Source organism: Rhagoletis pomonella, unplaced genomic scaffold (assembly GCF_013731165.1).
Source record: "Rhagoletis pomonella isolate Grant_MI unplaced genomic scaffold, Rhpom_1.0 Rhpom_scaffold_00001, whole genome shotgun sequence".
Classification (NCBI taxonomy): domain Eukaryota; kingdom Metazoa; phylum Arthropoda; class Insecta; order Diptera; family Tephritidae; genus Rhagoletis; species Rhagoletis pomonella.
Window position 1 is genome coordinate 21,120,211 of NW_023458555.1, and position 9,087 is coordinate 21,129,297.

At 31.3% G+C, this 9,087-nt stretch overlaps 1 protein-coding gene across 1 annotated transcript in view; it reads right to left on the reverse strand.

Moving 5' to 3' along the window:
- Positions 1-9,087, reverse strand: part of LOC118740768 (relaxin receptor 2-like) — a gene marked incomplete in the record, with an annotated part of 43,605 nt that overhangs the window by 4,926 nt on the left and 29,592 nt on the right.

The following is a 9,087-nucleotide window of genomic DNA, read 5'->3' on the forward strand; positions in this document are numbered from 1 at the left end:
CTCGTTTGCTTGTATGTTCGTGATAGCTTTGTGTTCATTAATTTTCTGGCTTAACTTCGAATTGTGCGCCTACTAATAAATTCAAAACACGCCTGTCAGCCAGCAACGCCTCTTCGCCACCATCACTGCTACGCCTTGGACGTTTTTTTTTTTGTCATATACACATGTGCATTTTTTTCGGGGGAATTTGCATGAAAGCGCCAATACAAATAAAAATATCTTATCTCCAGTGGATTTGTCTACTTTGGCAACGTATTTATTTGAGTGGATAAAAAAGTTAATCCAAAAGAAAGAAATAATAAAAAAATATATGTAAATAAATAAAAAACCAAATAAACCGAAAACCACACTGGTTGCAAGAACAACACGATGACTTTAAAGAATACATAGTTGCATGCGAGCATCAACACGCTCGTAACTTTTGCTGACCTTTGCATGACAGAGAATCAAAATAAATATAAAGCGTTTGGGGAGCAAAAACAAAAATAATAATAATACAAATTACCATTAGCAATCTTACTGTATATGAGTAAATATGTACGCACATGTGTATGTATGTAAGTATGCACGTACTTGCGTTTGCGAATTTCAGAATAATCTATGTAGCTTGAAAAGTATCTACAAACTTTCACTTGAGAACAAGCACCATTATAGGAATGAGTGAATATAATCGCTGTAATGAAAGGGTTTATGTTAGTTATTGCTTTGGGATTAGCGTAAAATCATGAACTGTAAACTTATGAAAGAAAATTTGAATATAATAACCAAAACAACTCAATATATTCATCTCATTCAATCAGTGGTATTTATTCCTTGGCTATGAATATTTGACGCTCAGGGAGATAATGAAGGCCACAATAACAAAAAAAACTCAATAAAGTGACTGACAAGAACAATATGCGGTCACAGCTGTTAGTATTTACATTAGAATGCGTCGTAAATATAAGTTACTGCTTTCCAAAGCGAGCCGCAAAATCTGGTGCGGAATAAAAAATTTGGTACTCAAGAAATTTAAGGCTCTATTAAATAGTATAGTTAAAGTGATCTGATTTAGGTAAAAAATAACCTGTTTAGTGCGATATTTTGTTGTCATTTTGAAGGCAATTCTATTATCTCTCGTTCATGGAAACGGTTTTACAACTGCACTATGGGAAATTTGGCCAAATTTCTCTTTAAAAAGCCACTTTATTTTTTATTTTTTTTTTTGTTATTTAATAAAGGATACCTGCTTAATTGCGTATGAAGCTGCCATTTTTTATGTAAATAATATTTCGACAAACAAAGGACGCTTTGGTCAAATTTAACCGTTATTTTATGGTTTTTATTTTTTCGGTTGAGAATAATCGATATTTTTGGATTTTTATCTTTTCAATAAATTTTTGATCGTTATTTTAAATTTTTATTTTGTTTTTAATATATCTTCGAAGGTATTTAGAAAATAGGTAGAGTATCGGCTTTCTGCTAGAAATTTAATTTATAATCTTATAACTGGAGTCTACATATCGCGCACTTTCCTCAAAGGTGTACTAATTCAGTATTTGCCTTATCATATAAATTTAACTGAATTAACTTTTTTAAACAGGTGGCAACCCCCCACAAAAATATTTTCGCCAGTAAACTTTCGTAACCCTCTTTAGTTGGTTATCCATATTGCAATATTTAATTTATCTTAATAATTAAATTTAATTAAAATTTTCAAACAGGTGGCAACCTTCCACAAAAATTGTTCCGGCTGTGAGCCTTTTTTGTTTGACATCCATACTGCAATATTTAGTTTATCTTATGATTTTACCTAATTTTTTTTTATATTTTAAGCAATATTTCGAGCAATAGATCGGTGTAAACTGTATTTGATTCCTTGCATGCGCGTACAAACATACAGACAAAAATGCTAAAAATTGTTGATTTGGCTTCTGTTGCTCTCATAAAGACGAAGGGGGTGCCCCATACAAAATTTAGATGTGGATACTTTAAGGACAACCCTAACATGCATATATACGCACAATGATGTCGCGCAAACTGCGAAGGTCAATAATATTGCATTTCTAAACTTTCTTAAGTTTTGGCCTTAGCCGTTTAAAAGCTGCAGTTTCTCTCCATGGATTGGTCACTCATTGCAATTAACCTGATTTTGCACTGAATTTAATACACAAACGACTTGTGGCTGCTAAAGTTGATTAATGCAAACAACCTTACGATTTTATAATAATTACAAACTTTACACCTAAAACTATTAGTGACTTTGTCAAAGTTTTGTAATTAATAATCTTAAGAGTTTATGGAACTTTTTTGAAGAAGTGCGTATCTATTTACTACATAAATAATGTTGAAAATAAGCAAAATAGATGAAAGTTGCATATGCACCCAAATAAATGAGGTCGTGCGACTAGAAAGGCTTAACCCAAGATTTTTTTTTGGTACTATGTACCTAGTTAAAATAGTCTCAAATATAATAAAGTTTTAAATAAAAGTCGCTCGTTGCTTTTTTTAAAGGTACAAAGCTAAATAGCGTACCATCAAATTAAGGAAGAAGCGACTTTTATTTTAAGATTTATCACATTTGAAACAATTTTAAAAAGTTAAGTACAAAAAAATAAAAAAATGTGGGTTAGACAACTTCTGCTCGCACGGTCTCAAATTATCTCGACTACACCGAATGTAAACATATCGAGCCCTAACAGCAAAAATAACGTAAGCGACATTTTTTTCGAAATTTTATTTTTTATGCAGAAATGCATCTAGATGCTCTAGGAATATTTCTGCATCAAAAATAAAATTTTGAAAAAAAATGTCGCTTACGTTATTTTGGCGGTTAGGGCTCGATATGCTATGTATGTATTTAAGCTCCGTCGGCTTGTGAACTTAAATTTAATATATAATTTAACAAAGTTAAAAAAAGTGTCAACGATCGATTCTACGCCAAAGGGGTGAGACTGATGGGTTTCCTAAAACCCCGGAAACATCTAAGCTTCTATAAATGATTACATTCTCTGTAGGATGTTCGATTAATCGCCTTTTTTACAAACCCGGTTTTCGATTTAATCGAAAAATTGCAATTTCAAAAAAGCGATTCCCGATTTTGAAATTAAGAGACAACCGTATAAACCGGTTTTCTTTTACACAGTATTCATACTTGGCAAATGCTTATGGGGCATGGAATCATGACCAACAATTACAATGAAACTATCAACAGTAAAGATAGGTTTCATTAGGAAAATAAACAAAGCAGAATAAGTTCAAATTTTTTTTTAGACCCAAAGTAAAATAAATAAAAATCAGCAAAAAATCATGTTTAGTCTTATTTTACCTTTTTTTTTTTAAATATATTGCAATTTATTGAACTTCTTTCGATCTGAGGAGTAGAGTCCAGCAACATAAAAAATACGTAGTTTTTAATAACGGCCTTCCTTCGGCATAACTTTTGACATAAAAAAGCTTCTTACAATCTGGAGTAAAAGTGAAGATCTCTCTATTTGTGTCACAACAACATGAAGCAGAGCACGAATTGAAGTAGAAGCTCGGCTAAACACGTAAAAAACGTTTAAGCGCCAAACATTCAATTATTGGATTCAAATCTGATATACTGTTCATACCTAAATAACCTAGCATATCATTTTAAATATATTCAGTGCTTTCGCTTAAGCTGGAAGAGAGCCTTGAAAATTTCGAAAAACTCGAAAACTTTATTGAGAGGTCAAGATTTGTATGAAATGAATAAATCGGTTTGTTCGATAAAAAATCCGGTTTATTCGCTAGTTGGAAAGTCAAGATTTCAAAAAAAAAAAAAAACGCCTATAGATATATAAAATTCTGCTGGATTTTATAAGAAACCTTTTTATATCAAAATACTCTCGCAGGTCTGTCATTAATAGGGAAGACAAAAATATATAAATGCATATTGAAACACAAAATATATATTTTGGATAAAAATCATAAAAAATGCATAAAAATTGTTTTTTTGGTAATAAGTAACATAATTTTCGCTTAATTTTATCTGACAATATCTTTGCTGAGATAGCCAGGGTTGCTGACGAGGTTTGTTTAATTGACAAAAAAAAAGGCTGACAAGCAATGGAATATCCCGTTATTTTCTAGTAAACAATTTTAATAATCTCGTAAAAAAATTTCGACTGTCGATTTGCAATAGTGAAGTTTCGCGCTAAACCCGTTTTGGTGATTGAAAAATTCAATGAAAATGTTTAATTTTTAGCGAAAGCTGTTTAACAGTTTCCAGGGGCCAATTTCATAAAGCGTGAAGCAACACTTCAATAAAATGTTGCAATATTTTCATCTGGCGAATTGTCATCTTTTAAATTCTATCTAACAAAGTCTTTTGACGTAGATCGTTCAATACATACATATATGTATGTAAAAAAACATTTTTTATGTCATAATCGAAAAAATGTTCGTTATACATATGAATTTTTGGGGCATATATCAAGCATATTTTTAATATTTTAGGGTAATTTTAATGATAATATAATCAATTTTTTTGTGGATATTTTAGTCTTCCCTAGTCATTAACTATCGAGGGCGCCTTATCTTCCAATTATTTAATATTTGTTGTTACTATTCTATTTTATTCAACAATTTTATTGAGCTTGAGGCGGTTTTTAGTGAAAGTTTTTGCCGAAAAAACAACAATTTACATTTGGGTAAAAGTTATAGCTGCTATTCCAGAGATCACCACATCAGACTTCTTCGACTGGGATTAGAACGCCAAAGACCGCAGCCACCTAAACCAGTTGTCTTACCTGTTGTTAAGCCAACTACAACCAAGCGCAGCTATTCCGCTGCAATTCACACTTGATCATTGTAGTTGTTGATTTTTGTTAATAAGTAGTTCTATTTTTAGAATGTTTAACTTTTAGGTTTGCTCGTTCTTAAGTAATTTGTTTTTGTTATTTATGGTCTTATAACAATTATATTCAACAATTTTATTCTATTTTATTCAAATTTTTTTTATGGTTAAATATCTTAGAATTGTAAGGGTTAATGTCTTCCTAACACCTGACCACTTAGCTTTATGCATACATTTGATATGAAACTCAACAAAAAATAAACTCAATGACCCAAAGGAAGCGACTCCGGTTTTTTAAAAAAAAACATTTCACATTTTAGCTTATTGCTAGCGCTGCGACACCTACGCTTACAAATGAACATATGGAAAAAGTTAAGTCAGTACATGTATGTATTTACATACGATTGTATGTAATTCCAAATGTTAGACGTTGTACACTTTTTTTAATCCCGCACTATTCACAGCCAGACACCCATACCCCCTTAGATATGTAAGTACATAAATATGTATCAAGCAGACAGTCAAAGAGTTCGTCTGGTATTTGTATCGTATCTGTTTTGGTTTCTTTTGTTCGTCTGCCAATCTGTTGCTATTTGTGTCCACTCTTGCTCATGTGTTTTTTTTTTGGTCAGTGGTTTGTTTCCTTTTTTTTTTACTTATTTTAAGTATTGGTTTTGATACAAACAATTTTTTATGATTTTATTTGAAGGTGTATGTGTGCACTTATTTGTATGTGATTTGTATTTGCAATTTCCATGAATATTTGTAAATTAGAATGTGTGGCATGAAAATTTGTTGGTCACTGTTTACTTGGCGGCACGTTTTTTATAAGTTTTTTTTTTTTTTTTTTGAGAGTTGTTTGAATTTTTGTCCTTCAATATCCATTTCAATGATATTTAGAATTTATCTTGACAGAAGTTTCGAATAGTTTTACGGTGGCATTTCTATTGATTTATATGAGCATAAATGTAGGTGTTCACACATACATAGTATATGCAACCATGTCTAAGTGTGTAAATGTATTCCTTTGGGTTTTGTTGTGTCGTTGTGTCGTTCGATTGCTTACAGTTTCTAAGAATTTAATTCAATTACTATTACTTTAAGTTGACATCTAAGCAAATTTTCAATGTTATCTTTGTTTTTCTAATTTGCGTGGAAATTTTTCCATGCTCTTTTGGCCTTAAGGGCGGCGCGCAAACGTAATAAAACATTAATATATAGTATTAGCATCCGTAGCGTCTCTTAAGAATTTCCCAAGTCTATTATCATTCATGCATCACAGTTTATTGTGAGTTTATGCAAATGTGTTTGAAATTGTGCAAGTTGTTTATTGAATGTGTGCGATAAATTAAATTTATTAAAAAGACATATGTAACTTCTTACGCAGTGAAAAGGAGAGTAAAGATTATTTCAAAGCACTTTTAGTTATTTCGTAGGCAGTTAAATGGCGGAATTTCAAGGTTGTCGACCGTAGTAGGGCTAACATTTATTTTAAGTAACTATGTATATAAATTTTGCGGAAAATTGCTTGGTGTTAAAGTTTAAGTAAGGCAATTTTCCACCCACATTTTTTTTTTTACGAACATTTTGGTACTTTGGAAATCTTACAATATTATAAGTAAATGTGAAAGTTTGTATATTTGTCGGTCAATTACGCAAAAACGCAGATAGCTTATTGCCTAGATTAACATATAGAAAATTTCCTTACAGATAGTTGCTACCTTTTCCAAAATTAAAATTATTTAATTAATGAGTTAAATAAAGTAATACAACAATGTGAAAAGACTTCTAAAAGAATTTATTTCGAAATAAATTTTAAGAGAGTTGCCATCTGGTCAAAAAGCAAAAACAATTAATTAGCAAGTTAAAATAAATATATTTATATGGGTATCAAATGAGAAAGGTTTAAGCAAGCTTCATTTCGAAGACATTCTTGAAGAGGATTGCCACCTGTTTAGAAATTCAAAATCAGTTTAATAAAATATAGCAATTTGGGTTTCAAACGAGAGTAATTTATGAAATCTTGATTGCCAAAATGGTTTTTAACATGGTTGCCACCTGTTTGACAAGTGAAAATCAATTAAATTTACTAACTGAACGAAATATTTTAATATGAGTATCAAGCGAAAGAAGTTTAAGAAATACATAATTATTTCACATATGTATTCCCAGAGAACCAGTTTCTCTCGCGCTTCTTGACCGAATTGAATGATTGTTTCACAGTTCCAAAGTCGTTTAGAAGCAGCAGCGCAGAATTCTTGAGTTTTTTTCCGGCAGGTGGATCAGAAAAAATCGTATTTATGGTCCGATTTAAGTACTTTAATAATATAAGTTTGCACCAAACAAGTTGTATACCGTTTAAATAAGAGCAAAAGGCGGACTACGTCTATACTTTTACCTTTTTAGTTCTTTACATACAATACTTAAAAATAACTTTTTAACTAAAGCTCCTATTTCTCACTTCGAAGGCCCATATCTCAATTTCGGAGGCTAACTTCGGAAAACGGAGAAATTACTTTTTTACTTATGACTCATTCTCTTGAAAAAAATGGGTTTGGTCCAATACCCAGAAAAAAAGTTGATTTTGCCGTATAGTGTTATGAATGGATAAAAGATACATCTTCTTTGAAGTCAGTACTGAAACCTGACATTTTAATATCTAGTATTTCAAGTACTTATCAAAACTTTACGACACGCACATATTGACAGATCAGAATGTTACGCATACGTTATGTACGTACTTTCGATTTTAACTCTACCGTAATAAATGGTAGTGCCAATATGGGTCCGAAATTTTTAATTCTTTAAATCTGTAAAGTTTTAAGCGAATCTAAGTAATTTTAATATTTTTTTGGCCGAATCCAGTGTCTTTTACTTAGCACAGTACTGACGCGGTTGAAGTGAAGTGTCCCATTTATATACATCTATACAAGAATTGATCGTTGAAAAGAATACGACTATAAGACTTTTATATAAATCAAGCACACATATGTAATTAAATCATCAATTTTAGTAAATCACTGTCCTTTCAAAACATGACATCAGTGAAATACATTAGACTTAAGTGATATAAGTCTTTAATTTTTTAAAACTATTTATTTTGAATGTGGCATAAGTCACCTTAATCAAAAGTAGTGATTTTTTCATGACTATACAAAATTATTTATACTGAGCAAAATATGGGTATCCTAAGAAAAAAAATACATACGAGTAAATCTTTTCGAACGTTAGCATCGATATTTTCAAACGTGCCAAAAGGCAAACCCTTGCATATATCGCTTGCACTACCACCGAATTAAATACTAAGGATACTACAAGGGGTGTAGCGGCCTCTGCAGCCGTTCAAAATTTATACACAGTCAAATAAGACGTCCGCACAATATGTAGAGCAATAATCCACAAACTAAATGTCATAATTTTCGATTAAATATACTAAACTTGGAAATGATAGTAGGGTTGGTTGAAATTGCAAATATAATTATTAAAATACATTAAAGTTTAAACCATTCAAGTACAAAAGTAATCTACGAGACGTATGAGTGCTTCTTTACTGACCCATTTATGTATTATCGAAAGTTACTCATACGCACTGTAGGATCGTAAGGCACTTATTACTTTTATTCTCATTTAAGTGTTTGCCGTGCTTACATATATTTCTTATGCAATTCCCCAGTCTATAATGGATTTTCATTGACTTTCATGCTATGAAAGTATTGAATTATCGTTTGCAGTTGTTTATATGGCCAGTTGAATGCGGTAATACTTCTTTACCGCCCAACAATTCACTTTACAAGCATTGCAAACCAACGTTTTCACATTTTTCCATTCATATATTATTCTTTTACTCAGACACTTTTGCCATCTATCTCTATTGACTATGTATCATTCTTATTTAATAGCTGAAGTAGTAGCATAAAAACACCGTAAATCAACAGTCAGCATTGCTTTACGATTTCAAGTAGAAGCATCGTTATTGTAAACATACACACACAACTATCTACATACTATGTATGAACATAAGAATGTCCACACATAGCTTTAAGTTTGTCTTAGATGCGCTTAAGGTTGGTTATTACTAAATGGTGGTCATTCTTATTATCTACTGCATGCCGCTAAAGCACAGCTGACTATGAAATTTAAGCAGGATAGCTTAACATGTTGGTATTTTGTTCTCTCGCTATTTCATTGATTGTCAATTCCCACTCACAATTGGGGTGTTCACAGTTCGTTCCAAATAGAGTCTCAAAATGTAGACGTCTACATTTTAAGACGTTTTCTAACCGTAA